Here is a 22,085-nt window from a genome sequence, read left to right on the forward strand (position 1 = left end):
TCTAACAGTGCAAGTGTGAAAGGAGAATAATTTGGAAATAATGTGTAAATAGCAAGTGAAAGCAATGGATGTTCAGTACATATGCTTGAACAGTGTACAGGTATTATAGTTTTATCTTACTGAAAGTGACAGTGAATAATATAGTGTAAGTAAAATAGAAGGGTAAATATTGAAAATAGAATAGAAAATGTAAATAGTAATGTAAGTAATTAGTAATATAAGAATATGAGTACAAATAATTTATGTTATAACAGTGAAAGTGAATCCGTGGCTCTCTACGTATTTTACTGAATGAAAAATTGAATGACTTCAGTGACAATAAACTAATACGACTGAAGGAAACTTATGGAGAAAGACTCCAGATATATATAAGTGTGATATAGTAATAGAAATATAAAGTGTGAGGGGTTTTATGAATAATAAATGACAGAGTACCAAGAGCGAATTAGCGCAAGTGCGACGATCAGACGCGCTGGTAATTTCCATTGCTTTCACAGTGTTTTTTTTTTGAAGTATGGATCCCAAACTACTTGAAAATCATAGTGTTTATAGTGTTTATATCTGGCTGTGGTAATCACATTACGGGTTGTCGGGAAGTGTAAAGTGGAGACTTCGTTACCCAACTTCAGAGGTCTCCACAAGTCCTACGGTAACTGACAAAGGCTCAACAAACATTCCAGGAGAAAGCTGAAGGTATGTGCCATAAGCATATGTAATTTTAATATTCTAGGACTAATAACTGATTTTGGGCAAATATTTTTTGAGAGTCTGTCGGAGCCCGAATAACCCCGCGGGACACGCAAAACATTGGTAAACATGCCCGCGGTGTAGGGGTTAATAATGTAACGTTGGGATACTTTGAAACAAACCCTGGTAAGCCATTTGGTCTGTCACACACGTTACATGCCCACTGTGAGGAACGTTACCAGAAAATGATGTCAAGTTTCTCACGCACACCTTTGAACAAAAAATCAAAGTACCTGCACTGAAGTCCAATGATAAAACCCCTGTGTTTGTAATTTAGTATGCTATCTTTAAGTTTTTATTCTTTCCAAACAGTAAATTGATTTTGCCTGGTACCTGGTGAGTGTGCTTTACCATCATGTCTCCAATGACTCCAGCTGATTACTTGAATTCTGCTGGTATTCATTTTACACATATATCATTGTGGACTGATGGGGAAGCAGCCCACTTCAAGGATAGGTATTCTATGGCAGCTCTAACCTCTTACAAAGCCATCCACAACTGCACTGCTAAATGGAACTTTCAAGAAAGTTATCATGGCAAGGGCCCTCATGATAGGATTGGAATGGAATGGAATATGAAATTTAGGCCAAAGGCCAAGCACTGGGACCTGATAGGTCATTCAGCGCTTTGATGAGTGAGATATGAAAGACGATAGTTTAAAAGAATGAGTATAAAAATTGAGAAAACTACTACACAATAATCATGCAACTAAAATCGTAGGTAAAATGAAAACAAATGTAGTCAGCAAGCCCTAAAACATAACTATGACAACACCAATCACAGCTTGCAGTATAGCCCTGTCTCCTTTAAAAATGCCATAAGGCTAGAAACATTTGCCCTATTACCTACAACAACTGATAGGGATCCCCTATTTGTTAAAAATTTCGTCCCGAGAGCGAGCATAGGTCGGACAGTCCAATACGAAATGCCTGCAAGTTATTGTGACTTGACAGATGTCACACTGGGGTGGGACCCCTCGGTCCAAAAGGAACCCGTGAGTCAAACGCGTATGGCCAATTCGCAGCCTAGTCAACCTCGTCTCAAAACCCCGACAAGCCTGAGAAGAGGATGACCAGGCATAAACCGATGGCCGAATCTCTTTATACTTCGTGTTACTGGCCAGGGAGGGGGAAGCCCATCTCGCCTGCCACTCAGAACAAACAAAGTTACGGATAACGGTCTTCAAATCAGAATAGGGAACCTTATTATACCCAACAGAAGAAAGAGAACATGCCAATTTTGCCTCTTTGTCAGCAAATTCATTCCAATAGAGATTAACATGTGACGGTATCCAGCAGAACGAAACAAATTTATACTTTGTAGCCAGGCCTCAAAGCCAAGACTGAATCTTCCTTATTATAGGGTGGAATGTGTTAAACTGCTTAAATTTCCACACCTCCCTCCACTACACAAAGCTTCTTGACTTCATGGCTTCTTTACTTCCTAAATTGGTTCCTAAGCTTGAGGTGTGAGTCTGGTAGTTAATCCTATGACACAAACTGCTCACCAAATGTATCCTTCCCATCCCTGACCAACTTGCTGTTCCTTCTGAGACAAAAAAATCATCTGACTTCAAGTTCCTATCTACTCTTAAGTTATCTACCAATTTTCTTCCTAAACACAGCACTACAGGACACACTATCAAGGCTGGGGCTTACAAATTCTTGTAAGAGAGATGAAATGTCAGTTTTATAAAAGACATGGAGCTGAGACACTTCTTGGAGCAGCCAACAACTGAGGTAAAAATTATATACGAAGTGAGGAAACTTGGTGATGTAAGTGTTAAAGAGTGTGTCTATCTATCTATTGCCAGACATCTTAATCCCATAAGGGGTGGCCACAAACAAATTGCCTCCATGTCGCCCTGTCCCCCACCATTTCACTGGCCTGCTCCCAGCCCACACACCCACCTCTCTCACATACCTCTCCACTCCATTCCTCCTTTTCATTTTTAGCCTCCCCCTCCCTCTCCACCTCACTCACATACACTCTCCTTGTCAGTCTCTCACTCTCCATCCTCTCCACATGGCCAAACCACCTCAATGTGTTTCTCCTAACGAGTGTGACATTAGACAGAAATAATTATATGGAGAGAATGGATGCAGATATGGTGGTGAAAAGAGTTTAAGAGGCGAAAGGAGGCATGGCAGGACAAGAACCTATCATAATTATCTATCTACAGCCAGACACCATAATCATGTAAAGGGTGGCCACAGACAAATCGCCTCCATGTCACCCTGTCCCTTGCTATTTTGCTGCCTTTCCCCCAACTTACACCCCTCTCTCTCACAGAGCAAGAGGATGGATGGATATAGTAAATGATCATATATGAAGGCAAGGTACGGAAGCTGATAAGGCTAGGAAACTGAGGCAAATATGGTGACTTATATTACACAGGGGAAAATACATGATAAACAATTGGAAAGTAATATTACGTGCAAGAAAACCATCATCCCTCCCTCTTTTCCCATCCAAAGACGGGGTAAGGTAGGGTTTAGAATGCAGGAGAATAGGAATATATGATAAAAGTGAATAATGAGCACCTTAGTCAATAATATGGAGGATAAAACCACTCTGGTACTGCAAAGGAATGTCTTCATGCAGTGGTGCCAATAGACAAACATTTTTAACTTCCTAAACCCCAAGAGGAGCATGGTGGACTGCAGGAGAAGGGCAACATCAGCCTGCAAACCCCCAGATCTAGTCTTGAACAAAATGCAACCACATTCAGGTACTTACCAGACAGTGGAGATAATTGTCATGGTGACTGCCAGAGATCGGGCAGCGTGTAGAGCCGCCATTAGGTGACCAAGGCTGACGCAGGCAAGCATGTTGGAGCCGTTATGTACGATATGATACGATGACATGGCAGTTTCCACGGCTGAGTCAACTCCAACCTGAAAGTGAAAATTATATATTAACCTTTTCAGTCTCTGGTTAAGTTCATAACATTCTCTGAAGACAGCAAGATTGTGCATGGTTCTATCTATCCATCTATTGCCAGATGCCCTAATCCCATAAGGGGTGGCCACAAACAAATACAAGCATTTTCCTGAATATTTCCAAGAAAATTGACGGCATGAGCTGGGAGGTTTGGGGTGAGTTGGCCTGGAATAACCCTGCAGCCTTCATGGGGTGGCACTGATGTAATGGTGGACTGCAGAAGAGGAACTTCCACCTGCAGCCCACTCGGTTCATGTTGCTCAATGAACCGGGGGCTGCAACTACTATTACTTATACTACAATACAAACTTGGCATAAAATTGAAAAATCACCTTCAAACTGAGCTGAAATAATACGGTACAATGCCCGTCACAAAGAAGTGCCATGGAAAAGATTTTGAGTCACAACACTTTTTCTGTCAGAGCTGAATGAAATAAAGCCACAAGAGGCTGAAATCTAGGCCAGGTCAAGGTGAAAGAAATATCATAATTAAAACACGATGCATGTCAGTGCCTTACTTAAAGTCTGTGACCCCGATTCATGGTTTCTGTCTGTTAAATACACCTGGGGACTACAAACTGATGGCTGTGATTAGTGGCACTCACATAATTAGCTGGCTACACTCCCTGATTATACAAACATCCCTCAATTCCCTCCTTATCCCATAAAAGGAAGCTGTAGTGGATCCAGTCCCTGGCTATACAAACATCCCTCAACTCCCTATCCCCTGAAAGAAGGATGGTGTACTGTGAGAAGAGCAATTTTGGTGTGAGCCACTGTGTTTACATCTGCTGAAGTACAATAACCACACACACACACATTTTAAATAATATACAGATAATGCGCAATGATAACTAAACTCTTGCTCTCCCCACACTGCTCAATATCCAGCAGCCTCCCTAATCAGTTTCTCACTTGTTAGGTCACCCTCTATGACCTTGTTCCAAGTCTTCCTCAGTCTGCCTCTTGCAACAGCCTAAGCACACACCCACTACCAACCTACCTTTCAGACTCCTGGTCATCCTCCTTTTGGGACTTTGGTGAAAGTTTTGCCATTGCACTTGACATCTCAAAGGCTATCGATCGAGTCTGGCATAAAACTTTAATTTCCAAACTGCCCTCTTACGGTTTCTATCCTTCTATCTGTGCCTTCATCTCTAGCTTCCTTTCTGGTCGTTCTATAGCCGCTGTTGTAGAAGGCCATCGTTCTCCTCCTAGATCGATCAACAGTGGTGTTCCTCAGGGCTCCGTCCTATTACCAACTCTCTTCCTTTTATTCATCAATGACTTTCTAAGCAGTACATCTAACCCTATCCACTCGTACACTGATGACTCCACCCTTCACCTTTCTATTTGGTTCCCTCAACTTCCATCTCAGCAGTTACTTGAACAAACAAGGGATGAGGCTATGGCACACCTAATGTCTGACTTGGCTCATATCGCTGACTGGAGTAAAAATAATCTGGTTGTTTTTAATGCATCAATGACTCAGTTTTTACACTTATCAACCCGACAAAATCTTACACAGGTATACACACTAATGTTTAATAATATTCAGCTTAATCCTGCATCATCCTTGAACATGTTTGGGGTTTCACTTACTTGGGATGTATCTTGGAAAGATCATATTACATCTCTTGTAAAATCTGCTTCGAAGAGATTGGGTGTGCTAAGCAGACTGTGTTCCTTCTTTACACCTGCACAATTGTTGACTCTATACAGAAGTTTTATCCGTCCCTGTGTGGAGTACAACTCTCATGTGTGGGAAGGCTCCCCACATACAGCTCTTCTCAATAGGGTGAAGTCTAAGACTTTTCGTCTCATTAACTCTCCTCCTCTTACTGACTCCCTTCAACCTCTGTCTCCTCATCGCACTGTTGCATCTTTATCTCTTTTCTATCGCTTCTTCAATGGTCTCTGCTCCTCTGAACTGTCTGCATGCATTCCTCCACCTTTACGACGGGCACGTAGCACCTGTCTTGTAGCAAACGCTCATCCCTTTTCTGTCCAACTCTGTAATGCAAGAATTAACCGTTACTCCCAGCCTTTCATTTATGCAACAGGTCAACTCTGGAACTGTCTCCCTCTGTTTGTATTTCCTGCTTCCTATGATCTCCAGTCTTTCAAACACAGTGTGTCCAGGCATCTCAAAATGATCAGATCTTGAATTTGGCTCTCTCTTGTATTTTGATTTGCTCTTCTTTCCTTTACAGGTGGCTTTACATTGAGTGACAAGCCAAATGGTTTCCTGTAAGCCAAGAAACCATTTACAACACTGGGTGGCAACCATATAACCAACCCATACGTTCTCCCTACGTGTCAACAAGTGGGTTGGTGGAGGGTTAGTGCCCCTCCCCATAATACCAATAACTCAAAGTCAAATGGCCACCCCTTACAGGATTATGGTGTCTGGCAATAGATAGATAGATAGATAGATCATCATCATCATCACCTGGACCTCCTTTCCCACCTTATGGCAGGGTGAGGAGTAGCAACGTCCTGACAGCCCAAATTTGCCCAATCCAATGGGCCACGCTTCCATTCACTCATTATTCAAGCTCCCTGAATCTTGGCTCTATTGGATACGCCAAAAACATTAACCACGCTCTGTAGCTTCACATAAATGTATCCAACAGAGTCAATCTGGACATTATTGATGTTTTTATATACCTCTTGGTTGCTGTAGATCAACCCCAGTCTGTCTGGCCAAAGACCCATCAACCACAGGCACGCAATTATTTCCAAAGGGCTGTCCTGTGCAGTTATGGTGTCTATACACATCAATCCACTCCCTTCAAAGGCACTGCACACACACCTCCATCATGGCACAATCTGAAATGAATAACTACGGCAGAAACACACAGAAACAGTACCAGTACATCATAAAACATATTACCGCACGGGCCTGGCAATTCCAACTATATTATAAAAACTCTCAATTTTGGTACATATGCAACACAGATAGTTAAATGTTGAATGCTGACTGCAAGAAGTGATTTGAAGTAAGGAAAAGCAAAGAATTAACACCAACACATAATATGGCATTGTAGGAGTAGAGGGAAAATAAAGGCCAGAAGAAACACAGAAATATCAAGAAGAGAGGCAGGACAGAAAAGCAGAAGAGGACAATAAGGAGAGAAAGACGAGACAAAAAGGCCCCTTTTAGTCGCCTCTTACGACAAGCAGGGATACTGGGGAAGTATTCTTTCCCCCCTCCCCAGGGGATGTGGGGAAAAAATAAAAAACTTTCTGGGCATTTAAGGAAGACGGCACGTTGCCTGTGGCAAATTTATGAAGCAGGACATGCAACTGCCAAATTCTGTGATGGTGTGGAGATTTCAAGATCAAGTGTGTCATCGATAACAAGAGTTTGGTGGACGTCCTTTACTCCTGCAGGAACGTTGAAGACAGGAGATTGCACAATGATATTGCTGCATTACAAGACATGTTGGAGCGAGGGGGGACTGATGAAGTGTCTTGGATGGACACATCACAACAACTGGCTGACTGTCTCACCAAGAAAGGTACCTTGACCGAGCAGCTATGTGCAGCAGTCAGCTGGGACTAGAAGGATTATAGTACTTCAAGGGACACCAAATATTTGTATGTGACTACAGACTGGGTCTTAATGGCACTTAAACAAAAGTCTATGTATTGGACGCCAATAATCCAATCAGCTTCGTCCTTGGAATCGTTCGTCAAATTAAGAAGAGAGAAAGAGAGTGTTAGTGCACATTGCTGTTAGTGTGTGCGCGCATACACACTTGTTACACTGCAAGTGGTGACGTCGTCAGAAAAGTCTTGCAGTATGCAGGAGGTGCCTACTCAGTAGGAAGTGTCAGGCCGGTGAAAGCGGCTGTTTCACATTCCAACGCCTGGTATTGCGAATTTCGGATATAATGAACAGACAAATCGCGACCGAGCTTTCCCTGGATTTTGCAAACAAAGGTCGCTAAATGAGGGGGAAGTTCGCAAATCAGCCCACAGTGACAACAGCATCCCTTCCTGGGACAGTAAGTGTACTGCAACAGTACTACATTATACTGTATTCTTCTTATAGATATTGTATTTATATGTACAACTTCATACAGTATTGTATTTACAAGTACAACTTCGTAAACCATTGAATTCTCCATGTAAAACTTCACTGAATTACTTTAGGTAGCACGTTGGACAGAACGACTCCACTTACATAGGGAACTGGTTTGGTAATCCCTCGGAAATACTGAACCTCGTATGTAGCGAACTTTCAGATATAGCGACCCACCCCTCCCCCAATTAATTTGTTATATCAAGGGTTTACTCTAATGAAAAATGACATTAATACCCACCTTGTTTCCTCAATGACTTAAGGTAAATTACTACCCTTTATGGCAGTCCAGTCATGGATGGCGGCTCACTTGGTGAACAGATGGACAAACCCAGAGTTGAGAGTCATCAGCAGTTGCAACCCTTCACACCTGAAAATCATCCACACCACATTACTCACTAACTCAAGGATGCTGTACTATAGTAGCCGCAGCGAGAAATGAACGCTGTGGTGGGGCAGGCGGGATGACCTGGGATTCCCCCATTGTTGCCACATCCACATGTCACCGACCATAGAGGTAGGATGTCACCGACCATCGGCCACCGCTGCAGCCCCGCTCCATGATCCTTACCCTGTGTCTCTGGCTTTCTCTTTCTCTCTCGGTTTCTATATAAACTGGTGTATTTCCGAAACTAATTATGAAATTATTATGACTTTTGTTCCACACCACCACTGAGGTAAAAATCAAGTTGAGTTTTCTGTATAAAGGTTTCCCCCCCCCTCCTAAATGTGGCATATGAGCGGGGGAGTGCGGCCTTGCCGATACCTCCGCCTGACCTATAATTATACACTCGCCAGAACTGACCTGCCCTCAGACAAGGGGGGGGAAACCTTTATACAGAAAACTCTCCTTGATTTTTACCTCAGTGGTGGTGTGGAACAAAAGTCATAATAATTTCATAATTAGTTTCGGAAATACACCAGTTTATATAGAAACCGAGAGAGAAAGAGAAAGCCAGAGACACAGGGTAAGGATCATGGAGTGGGGCTGCAGCGGTGGCCGATGGTCGGTGACATCCTACCTCTATGGTCGGTGACATGTAGATATGGCACCAATGGGGGAATCCCAGGTCATCCCGCCTGCCCCACCACAGCGTTCATTTCTCGCTGCGGCTACTATAGTCTATCAACTATCTATTGCCAGACACCATAATCCAGTAACAGGTGGCCATTTGACTTTGGGTTAGTTATTTTACACAGAGGGACACTAACCCTCCACCAACCCACTTGATGGCACATAGAGAACATGTGTTGGTTGGTTATAATACAGTATATATAGTTACCACCCAATGTGTGAAAAGGGAATAGCAAGAGACCATGTACTTTGCAGATCAAATGTAACAGAAACTATAGCTTAGATATGGAAGCATGGTTAATATTGTACACTTAATTTTTATTATAACTCTGACAGCAAGGAGTTGGGGTCAGAGTCAGAGTCAATAAAATTCCCACAATTCCGACTCTAAGCTTTTTGGTTCTGAAATGGTATCAATCATATCTTTTCAATACTTCCTCTAAAATGAACAACTTGCAAGAGAATATAAGGTCATTTGTATATGGTGTAATGCCTTCTAAATGGAGCTGAGAATTTTTAAAAGATTGACAGTAGAATAAATGGATGTAAAGCCCATTTTACTCGTTACTCTTCTGTTAAACCTTCCCATTTACCTGCCTCCTTTTATAGTTCTGGATATTTTACATCCTGTGCCAAAGAAAACTATATTTATCTAAGCAGACGCCTTAATCCTGTAAGGGGTGGGCACTGACAAATCACCTACATGTCGCCCTGCCCCTGCCATTTCACTGCCCTCTGCCCCAAAGAAAACTACACATGGATAATGATACCAATGACTGATAATTGCTACAGAACTGCAAAGCAAAACTAACCTTCATTCCACTGTGGCTTAACTTGATGTGTAGTACCAACTGCAGATATGTGGTTTAGTCCAGTCATGGATGGCAGCTAACTTGGTGAAGAGGTAGAAATGGCCAGAGTTGAGTCACCAGCAATGGCAATCCTTCCACTCCTGAAAATCAACCACACCACATTACTCACTAACTCAAGGATACTGTACTTGTCTATCTACCTATATATCTATTGCCAGACACCATAATCCCGTAATAGGTGGTCGTTTGGCTGCAAGTTAGTTATTTTATATGGAGGGAAACTAACCCACCACCAACCCACTTGCTGACACATAGGGAACATGTATGGGTTGGTTATATAGTTACCACCCAATGTTGTAAATGGTTTCCTGGGATCTAGGAAACTTTTTGGCTTGTCAATCAATGTAAAGCCACCCGAAAAAGAAAACAAGATTAACAAAAAGTGACAGAAAAGATGGCAGAAATAGGAAGAGATGAGGACAGACACAGAAAAATGAGAGAAAATGTCGCAGTCAAGCTCACCTGGCAACACACGTTTATATACGGTACTGTGATCCCTTGGTTATCATGCATAACTGGTACAAGGCTTGGTGTGTGATAAAGAACTTGCACAATAACAAAAGCACACTACCTATGGGATTTACCCTACAGTACCGGGCATCCCAAGTGCAATCCCAAATTTTCCCTTTGACAATAACACAGACCAACTAAATACATACATTATGATATGCTGTGTATCAGAAACACACACAGGCATGGTTAGATTAATAGAAAGTGAAGACACAATAAGGAACACACACCATAGAAAGACATGAGATGGGCTTGAGATAAGGGGTTCTCATACTAAGGGGTGGAGAATTTTCATTACTGGCAGTAGAATGGATTTGGAAGATGTGCAGACTGGCCTGGGAGGAAGGCAGAGTCCCAGAGGATTGGAAGTCAGGTATAATCATTCCCCTGTACAAAGGAAAAGGGGAAAAAGTGTATGGTAGGAGACCTACTGACAGAGTTTGGGAAATAACAGAAGAATTAGTTGAAAAACAGGGAGGTTTTAGGAAGGGATGAGGTTGTGCAGATCAGATATTCATTCTTAGGTCTTTAGTGGAGAAGTTTGTAGAGAACAGACAGAAGTTGTATGTGGCTTCACGGATTTGGAGAAAGCATGTGACAGGGTGGATAGACAAGGAATGTGGAAAGTATTAGGAATACATGGAGTAAATGGGAAGTTGTTGAAAGCCATGAAGAGTATGTATAAGGGTGCTAAGGCTGCAGTGTATGTGGATAGGGAACTGAGTGAATTGTTCTCTTTGAAGGTTGGATTGAAACAGGGACGTGTCATGTCTCCATGGCTGTTCAATCTGTATATGGATGGGGTTATAAAAGAGATACAAGGTAGGACAGCAGATGTTGGAGCAGCACTAATGACAGAGGGCAGTGTGTGGAAACTCCCTGTACTGTTGTTTGCAGGTGATATTGTGTTGTTAAGTGAAGATGAAGGGGAGTTGCAAGGCTTGTTGGATGAGTTTGGGGGAGCATGTAAGAAACGGAATCTAAAGGTGAATGTAGGGAAGAGTAAAGTTATGGTCTTTGAGAGAAGTGAAGTCAGTGAATACAGAGTGAGACTGGATGAGGAGGAAATGGAAAATGTGCGAGCATTTAAGTACCTGAGTAGTGTGATGAGTAAAGATGGAAGTTTGGAGGGTGAAGTGCTTGAAAGGGTACAACATGGAAGAAAGGGTGCAGGTTCTTTGAGGGCAGTGATAAGAAACAGGGAAGTGAGCATGGAGGTGAAAAAGTTACTGCATGACAGTTCTGTGATAACAACTTTAACACATGGAAGTGAAGCTTGAACCTTGTTGGAAGGACACAAGTCAAGAGAAAGGGCAATGGAAATGAGTTATTTGAGAGAAGCATGTGGAGTCACATAGAGAGAGAGACTGACAAATGAGGATGTGAAGGAACGTTGTGGTGTAGATGGGATAGGAAGCGTTACGAGAAGCAATTTGAGGTGGTTTGGCGATGTAGAGAAGATGGAGAGTGACAGACTGACGAGGAGTGTGTGTGTGAGTGAGGTGGAGGGAGGGCAAGGCCAAGGATGAGATGGTGGTAAGGAATAGAGAGGTAATGAGAGCGGGGTGTGTAAGCCGGGAGCATGGCACTGGACAGGGCAACATAGAGGTAATTTGTTTGTGGTCATCCCTTATGGGATTAAAGTGTCTGGCAATAGATAGATAGACAGAGCAGCTGTAGCTGGTAAATTATTTTTTTCAATTTTACAATCCTTTATTATACAATATATTCTCACATTCATGCATTTTTGGAGTTTATATGATAGCATACAAATACTGTATGTTCTTCATTACTGTCTCATAGTTAAAGCAATTATTATATGCATTCTGTAACCAGGATTTGCAACACATTTCCTGTCACTATTGTACATGTCACTAATTATATTTGATTTCTGTATTTTCAACAATGTTCTTATTATGTTTCCAGGTGTCAAAAACACAATAATTGTGTTATGATTTTATGGAACTTTATAATTAACATCTGTACCTCTGGCAAACTCTGAATATCATTTAAACTCCTGTTTGTCTAAAAAATAATAATAATAATAATCACAATAATATTTTCAGTATGAAATATTAAATTTTGGGCTTATTTACAGTTTCCAAGCATTTTCAGTGTTAGATATTGAAACTTCATTGACAGGTCAACTTGGGAAATATCAAGAAACAGGACCTCCTTTCCCACCCTAGGGCAGAGTGAGGAGTAGCAACGTCCAGACAGCCCAAATTTGCCCAATCCAATGGGTTATACTTCCATACGTTCATCATTCAAGCCCCCAGAATCCTGGCTCTATCGGATACGCTAAAAACATTCACCATGTTCTGTAGCTTCACACAAACGTATCCAATAGAGTCAATCCAGACGATACCACGCTAAAAAGGGGTGCCAAATCCCTGATCATGCACTTCTCCTCACAACATTCATCCAGCCAGCTCAATCTCTTGTCAGTTCCCTAGCCTCACAGACTTCCAAACCTCTCTTCCTCACACACTCATCCACCATATCTCTCCACCTTCTCCTTGGCCTACCTCACCTCCTCCCTCCTTCAAATTCACTCAGCTATACCTTTTTCACCACTCTGTTGTTATCCATTCTCTCCACTCAGTACACTCTCTTCAATTCTGGTGTCCACCGACTTCCTCACTCCACATCTTTCACGAATCACATTATTTCGTATCCTATCCACCTTCGGTGCTCCACATACATTTCTCAGCAGTCTCATCTTAGTTGCTCTCACTCTTGACTTTTCATTTTCATGCCACACTGCAGTCTCATGTTAAAATTGGCACTAACACTCCTTCATGTAAGCCTCATGCAGCTGCAACTCTCAAGCCTCTGTTTCTTATCAAGGCCTTCATTGCACCAGCTACTTTTCCTTGTGTCACTCTACTTTCAACTTCTTTTGCACATTTCCCTCTCTTTTCTATCACTGTACCCAAGTAACTGAACTCTTTCACCAATTCCAGTCTCTCTCGATTCACCGCAACATCGCACTGGGAGTAACCTTCTCTCTCAATAACCATCACTTTTCTCTTTTCTACATTTACTCTCAAGATGCAATGCTCACAGACATCAGCTAAACTCTGCACTAGGCTAGCAAGTTCTTGTCCGGTACAGGCATACCCCGGTTTAATGAAGTAAATGGTTAGGTAAAACCCCATCATTAGGCGGGGTATCATAATATATTGGGGTACTTTTAACACGTACCTTGGGTTTCCATCCAAACCAAGCCCAAAACCCACCTAAATGAGCCAAAAAACAAGTTTAAACCCAATCTAAATGGCTTAACAGCTGTCAAGGAAGCTAACCGAAGCCTAACACCTGTAAATAGCTCACTAAAACCAACCAATAAAGTAAAAAAATTGTCAAATATAAGTCTGGAAAAAAATTAAGCTTAGTAAACTGTACCCCAAAATGACAATGTTCAACCCACCTATGGCTAAAACACATTAATCTAAGTCTAAAAACAGTTTATAAATCAATCTAAACACAATTTTTGTCTAAATTATCATCAAAATCAGTAAAAATAACTCAAAATCCATCATTAAACCGGGGTTTGGCCATCATTAGGCAGGATATGGTGCAATTTCTACCATCGTTAAGCCAGGGTATTGTATATTGAGGTACAGTATTACTGTATTTGCAAGCAGTACTGCACCAGCAGTATGCACTAGGTTCGCCCCGAACACGTTCTTGCCGAACGCACTCGCTATTATGTGCGGTAAGTTCTAGGATACGTATAAGACAACGTAAGATTAAAGAACCAATACAAAAACTATAAATTTATGCAAGACAGGCCTTTGAAAGGCCAAACCCTTGAACATCAGTGCAGTGCACATGGTTTGTTTTGATCACGTAATTTGCTGTACTGCTTTTCCTCAGTATAGTACATTACCGTTCTGGTAATTTTATGTGCAAGTTAAAGTACTATTAAATAACATTAAAGCAAGAAGTAGTCTTATAACCAGTTTACCTGATAGGTGTCAGAATATGCCTTATTTATTTGTTCATTAAAGATTTGCTATACTGCTTTTTCCACAGTACTGTATTTGCAAGTTAAATATTTACTGTTCTGGTATGTACTTGTAAGTTAAAGCACTTAAATAAAGTTAAAGCATTAAATAAAGCCTTGTAACCAGTAAACCTGATTTATATGATTACTCATGATCAGCGGGTTCTGAGACAATTCGCTATCAGACAATTCCTTGTCAGGACAATTCGCACCCTGGACGATTCCCAGTCATTCTATAAATATACTTATTATTAATAATCAATACTTTAATATCTATATTTCAGGGGGATCCATCATAGTCTATGTTCAATAGTGTAGGCTTTGGATATTATTTATTACAGTCACTACTCCTTTTACGATGGGGTTTTTTCTGAGTAGTTTGCATTCATTATTCTTCCTATCATCATTTACCTCCTCCTCCTTCCTCTTCACTAGTCTCTTTACGTGCTCCTTGCTCTCAATATATTCAGTTCTTACTTCAACTGAACCCCTGTCCTGTAACCACTCTAGCCACTTCTTCCTCTTTTCCTCCACTGCTCTCTTAACCTCATCCCACCATGCCATACCTTTCATCTTTGTTGTTACTCTTGCCACGCTACATATCGCTTTAGCTTTCCTAACTAGGCAATCCCTATGTGCATTCCACAGGCTGTCCAGATCCATTTCATTCCAATTCACTGATAGTAACTCCTCCTCTACTTTGGACCTGTAATCATCTGCCATTTCTTTGATCCTCAGCTTCTCAAGAAAATATAAAACAGGTTCATTTTTTGGTGGAAAAAGGGACCCTTTCAGGAACCAACCAGAAATTGTGCACAGAAAAAAACACCAAAAAAATCTTATCATACAGTAAATAAATAAAGATCTGTTCATTGAGATGCCTGGACACTGCATTTAAAAGACTGAAGGTCATAGGCTGTAGGAAACACAGACAGAGGAAGAAAGTTCCAGAGTTGACCTGTTGGGTATATGAAGGATGGGAGTAATAGTTAATTCCTGCATAAAAGGGTTGGAGAGAAAGGAGATGAGAGTTTGTTACTAGACAGGTGCTGTGTACCTGCTGTAGTGCTAGAGGGATACAGGCAGACAGTTCAGGGGAGCAGTGACCACTGAAGCAGCAACAGAAAAGAGATAAAGATATGACAATGTGGCACAGAGACAGAGGCTGAAGGGAGTGAATGAGATGAAAAGTCTTTGACTCCACCTCATTATATCTCCTCCTTTTACTGGCTCCCTTCAACCTCTGTCTCTACGTTGCACTATTGCATCTTTATCTCTTTCTATCGCTACTTCAATGGTCACTGCTCCTCTGAACAGTCTGCTTACATCCCTCCACCACTACAGCAGGGGACAAGACTCATCTACTAGCAAATTCTCATCTCTCTTCTGCCCAACTCTTTACTGCAGAATTAACTGTTACTTCCAGTCCTTCATACTGCATATGCAACAGGTCAGCTCCAGAACTGTCTTCCTTTGTCTGTATTTCCTACTGCCTATGACATACAGTCTTTCAAGTGTAGTGTGCATCTTGAAATGACCAGATCTAAAATTTGGCTTTGATATCTTGTTTTTGTTTTTTCTTGGAGGGAACAATCTTGCAGGCTTTTGCCCTCTGGTTCCTTCCTGAACAGAATTTCATGAACTGGCTACATAAACTGTTTTTAGGCTTAGGTTAATGTGTTTTAGCCATAGGTGGGTTGAACATTGTCATTTTGGTGTTTAGGTGGATTTATAAACTGTTTTTAGGCTTTGGTTAATGTGTTTTAGCCATAGGTGGGGTGAACATTGTCATTTGGGGTACAGTTTACTAAGCTTGATTTTATATGGCACTGTGACCCCTTGGATATCATGCATAACTGGCACCAAGCATGGTGCGTGATGAAACTGCACGATAACAAAAGCACAGAACCCATGGGATTTATCTTAACTGTTACTGGGCACCCCAAGTGCAATTACCGGTACAATTATTGCCCTTTAAAATAATTTAGACCAACTAAATACATACTGTACATGCAGTTATGTCAAGTACCATATCAGAAACACACACAGGCATGGTTAGGTTAATAGAAAGTAATGAAAAAGACACAATAATCATATAACATAGGTGAAACAATCATTGCATTTCATAAGACTGTCTTTATATGTGGTAAAACAAATGATTTTTTCAATTAAAGGACAAGTTGATTCCCCATTTAGTCCCTTAAATCGAGGTTTGAGTGTAACTCACTAAAACCAACAAATAAAATCTGAAAATCATCAAATATGTCCGGAAAAAATCAAGCTCAGTAAACTGTACCCCAAATGACAATGTTCACCCCACCTATGATTAAAACACATTAACTTAAGCCTAAAAACAGTTTATAAATCCACCTAAACACCAAAATGACAATGTTCAACCCACCTATGGCTAAAACACATTAATCTAAGTCTAAAAACAGTTTATAAATCAACCTAACACCAAAATGACAATGTTCAACCCACCTATGATTAAAACACATTAACTTAAGCCTAAAAACAGTTTATAAATCCACCTAAACACCAAAATGACAATGTTCAACCCACCTATGGCTAAAACACATTAATCTAAGTCTAAAAACAGTTTATAAATCAACCTAACACCAAAATGACAATGTTCAACCCACCTATGATTAAAACACATTAACTTAAGCCTAAAAACAGTTTATAAATCCACCTAAACACCAAAATGACAATGTTCAACCCACCTATGGCTAAAACACATTAATCTAAGTCTAAAAACAGTTTATAAATCAACCTAAACACCAAAATGACAATGTTCACCCCACCTATGATTAAAACACATTAACTTAAGCCTAAAAACAGTTTATAAATCAACCTAAACACACAATTTTAGTCTAAAATATTATCAGAATCGGTAAAGAAAATATAAAGCCATCGTTGAACTGGAGTTTGGCCATCGTTAGGCAGGGTATGGTGGTATTTCTACCCCAATCGTTAATCCAGGGTACTGCATCTAGGGGTATTGTATATTGATGTATTACTGTAATGAAAACCATTTACCATGTAAAGATAAAATATTACTCACACCAACAGATGGATAGATAGACATGTGGCTCATCAGGGCAGTTGACGTACACGACTGCATGCAGTGTTAGCATCGTAAATCCAACCACGTACTTTGATGGCACCCTTCATCACCCTTAACGAGCCCTCACCATCGTATAATCTGAAACGAAAAGCCATTGCAGCTACAAATAAAAACCATTACATCATAAAACCCATCAGCAAGGGCAAAGTGCAATTTTATGCTGTGATATAAAGGGGATAGCTTCATTGTGGATAAATAAATTCATTCATCCATCCACCCATACATTAACAAATCACCAGAGCTTGCCTGCAAATATTTAATTAATAGCCTTTCCATCACAACATGTTTGCAAATACCATTATCTCTGTTTTCACACTGTTATTCAGCCCACAATGACCTAACCTCACCAAAGCCACAAAAATTACTCCAGCAGGCTCATGTATCATGATTTTTAACAATATTGTGCAGTCACATTGTGCAAAATCATCAATATTTTTAATTTTTCAAACACTCTCTGCAATTACCCTAAAAAATGTAAAAAGAATTGGGTCAGTATAATTACTGTTCTCACAAAGGAAACAAAGCAATGATTTTCATGGTTATGAGTTGCAATTACCAACAATGTCACACTGTTACATTGCACACAATCACCAAAATTTTTGTTTGGTATTTGTCTGACAATCCCTGGTCTTACCCTCACCCAAACAGAAAAATAATTGGGTTGACATCCATTATACGAACATACAGACACAACCTAACTTTTATTATTTTGATTCACTGCCCCATTAGCAGTGTACAGGCTTGGGGCTACATTGTTGTCTTGGCATTATACGATAACCATTCACTAGCCAAGGAGCAACATCATTTTTTTTTTTTTTTAAGAACCATAGGCCACAAAATTCAACCCCAATCACCAGCTTTCAATCCCTAAATCACCCCAAAATCACCCCCAAGATTTCACTCTTCCTCTCCAATGATTTATTTCTTATTTTTGTCTTGAAACTAATTATTGGCAGATTACTTACGTATCATAAAATACTGAGATGATCTGCCAGCCACAGCTGTCCTTGTGCCGTACACCAGCCTACATTTAGGGGTCATGGAGGGGATTGTGGCACGTCTTAATAACTAGGGACATATTTTTCGTTAATATATCAGCGTCAAATCATACTGGCGTCCCTCTCCATCGCCAAATAATATACGTACATACTATGGTACGCCATGTAACCATCCCTGGGAAACGCCTGAATTTCCATCGTCCAGTTCTCGACACATCTCACAATATTACACAAATTAAACACCATACATTTACTCACCAGGACGTCCGTAATAGGTACAGGTGCTAATATCAGCTTTAAAAGGTGTATACCAGCGATAATTGTGGTATATAAGTCCGTTATTATCTCCCTATCATGGCGCCGATGACGTAGGACGACAAGAGATTCGAAAACAAATCGTGCAGTTCAACAATATCTCCAATCGTTTAACTATACCTAAATAACTATTCAGAAAAATTATGTAATCTCTCCTGCTAATTCTTTATGCAATATATTTAGTTATATAATGTTGGTGTAGATTTGAAATTAGCGCGAATGACCCCCACCAGCCTCTGGAGTCTCACGAAATGGTAGCGCCAATATGTGCCTTACGGTCGCCATATTGAAACACCAGCACTCCTTGCCTCAATTATTATTCTTGCTTTCTCTGTCAGTGCTGTTCTATGTATACATGTATAATACAAAAGTATATATAAGATTATGATTTTTTTTCTGCCTGGATCTACGAATTATATGGGATACGTTTAGCCAAGAGTAGGAACATCGTTTAAGTTGCTTCACTGCAGAACGTAGCTTTTTCGTTTTTCTTAGGGTCTTATCTAATGTCCGTTTAATTATTATTATAAAGATAAAACTGCGGTTTATGGAAACAGCGTATACTGTATGTGAGAATAATAAATATTTTGTCATTATACATGCTACAGGGAACTTGTGTAACCAGTAATTTCATGAAATCCCCAATTTCGTGAAATGAGTTTAAATTAGGATGCGTTAATTTAAGTAACGTTAATTTAGGCTGCGGTTTGGTTAGCCTGGTATAATCCAGGGGTTAGGTTAGGTTACTTATGATGGGTTAGGTTACGTTAATTTATATAAATACTAAGTTACTGTTAAGTGTTCATCTGAATTAACTTACCAAACTTGGATTATTCCAGCCTAACCTAACTGCAGCCTATATCAACCTAATATTAACCCATCCTAATTTACACTCATTTCACGAATTCCCCAGGGACTTCATGGAATCACTGGTTACATAAATTCCCTGCAACATATCAGCACATTGTATAGTGTTTATCTATCCATCTATCTATCTACCTATCTATAAGTATCTGTCTGTCTATAAAGAGATATACAGTGTAGTAACTTTTTCATTTCCATGCTCACTTCCCTGTTTCTTATCACTGCTTTCAAAGAACCAGCAACCTTTCTTCCCTGCTGTACCCTTTCAAGCACTTCACCCTCCAAACCTCCATCCTTACTCATCACACTACCCAAGTACTTAAACGTACTCACATTTTCCAATTCCTCACCATCCAACCTCGCTGTACATTCACTGACTTCACCTCTCTCAAATACCATCACTTTACTCTTCCCTACATTCACCTTTAGATTCCGTTTCTTACACACTCTCCCAAACTCATCCACCAAGCCTTGCAGCTCCCCTTCGTCTTCACTCAACAACACAGTATCATCTGCAAACAAGAGTACAGAGAGTTTCCAAACACTATCCTCTCTCACCTGGGCCTATAGGCACATGGACTTTTTTTTTTTTCTTTTGTTTTTCCTTCCTCCACTGATTATCTATCTATATATATATATAAAGTAATTACCTGGTTTGGGTACCTTGATTGTGGCCATCCCTTCCAAGATTAAGGTGTGTGTGAATTGATTGACAGGAAAATAGATAGGGTACTGGCAATATAGATAGCTAGACAAATGGGGTACCTGTTATGGCTTCCAATCCACTGAACGTATGAGCCATTCTACAGCCAACCTCAGTTTGAGGATTTGTTTATGAGGTAGCATGGCATAATTACTGACTGGATTTGACAATATTGCACCAATGACACATCTTAAGACTGTACTAAAGCAAGTGATAAGATAGAAACAGGTAAAACTGTGGGTGTGTAAGGTGTAGCAGACGAAATGTTGAAAGCATCTGGGGGTAAAGCAGTGATATTGTGAATAATGGAAGGTCTTAGTCTGATATATCAGACCAATCGTGCACTTTCTGTGAAAAGCATGATTTTGGCACAGTTGTTCTATATCATGAAAGGAAAAAAAATTTCCACAGGGCCAGAAACTATCTCTATGGGGGGACACAGCACATATTTGAACTCTGAGTGAGTTTCGGCACCAATGCTCACAAACAAATTATAAATCTCTTTATGGAGCTAAACTGATTTATAGTTTTTTCAAGTTTGCTTTTCTGGTGGTTTTGGTTGTTTTGAATAGCAGGTGCAGTTAATACCATTATACTGTATATGCATATAATACATGTGATAGGGTTAAACTGACATTTTTCTTTTTAAATTTTCAGATCTGTTTATCTGGTGATGGTGCAGCATGCATACAAGGTGGTGATGGTTTAGTAGAGTAGATGTAGAATTAACACCATGTCATGTGCATATTTATATTTGATGAATAATGGCCGATTTGTTGTCTTATGTCAAGATTGAGTTTCTGCTGATGAGCCATGCTGCATGCAGATGTTAACAAGGTGGTAATGGTTTGCTAGAGCATAGGTAAAGTTCACACCATGGCAACCTGCTCTGAAGAAAAAGTGACTGGACACTCTGTGCCATTTGGATAAAAGAAATGAATCATCAACCAGACCACTGGCTTCCCAAAAGCCTGGAAAAAGTAGTGAATTTCAGTATACAGTACTTTGTTTGCAGAAACTCTAAGTCAGTTTATAAAAATAGGGGACGTACCAGAACACCAGGAAACCATTTACTACGCTGAGTGGTAACCTTATAACCAAATTTTGGTGCCTGCTGGTTTAGTGGGTAATTACAGCGCTCCAATCGGATTGAGCCGGTGAAGGTTTATATCCAAGGGATGGTTGAGGTTTACTGCTCATGTAATGCCACTCAGGGATGAGTGAGGCTGGTCACTCTCATCTTAAATGTCAGGAACAACTTGCCTAGCCCCGGCCTCCTACGCTCCTCATGGGGCAACGTAGGATTGGATGATAAATGAACAAATGAACCAGATATATTCTCTGGAAATCTAAGTTAAATGAAGATAATACAGGAATTGCAAGGACACATATAGCTCACAATGCTGTATGGCAATAGTCATGCAGAAGAAACTTTTCCACAGATAGAGTTAACTGTGCCATACAGAAAAGGAAGTCAGCATCTGAAACAAATGTCCCTCACAAATATACCAGATCCAGGTAAGATGCTTCATGTTACAGTCAGAAGGCAAATAAGGAAATCTCAAATCTTTGTTTCACATGTGAAGAGCCTGCCAACACTAAAGAGGGCTTACATGATGTGACAACACTTGAGGTGCATCACAAGGTGAAAGAATGCACTCACACACTGAAAGAAGAATCACTTCTGGCAATGATACCAGCTGGAGATTTGATAGCAACAGGGGCTAAGTATCACAGGTCATGCCTCACCAAGTTGTCAAAACGACCTGTGAAAGTTCAAAAAGATGAAGATGTGAAAGTTCAAAAAGGTGACAGTGACAGAGATAAGT

This window comes from Coenobita brevimanus, unplaced genomic scaffold (assembly GCF_032717465.1).
Source record: "Coenobita brevimanus isolate Jiangsu-jjx unplaced genomic scaffold, ASM3271746v2 jjx.HiC_scaffold_173, whole genome shotgun sequence".
NCBI classification, from domain to species: Eukaryota; Metazoa; Arthropoda; class Malacostraca; order Decapoda; family Coenobitidae; genus Coenobita; species Coenobita brevimanus.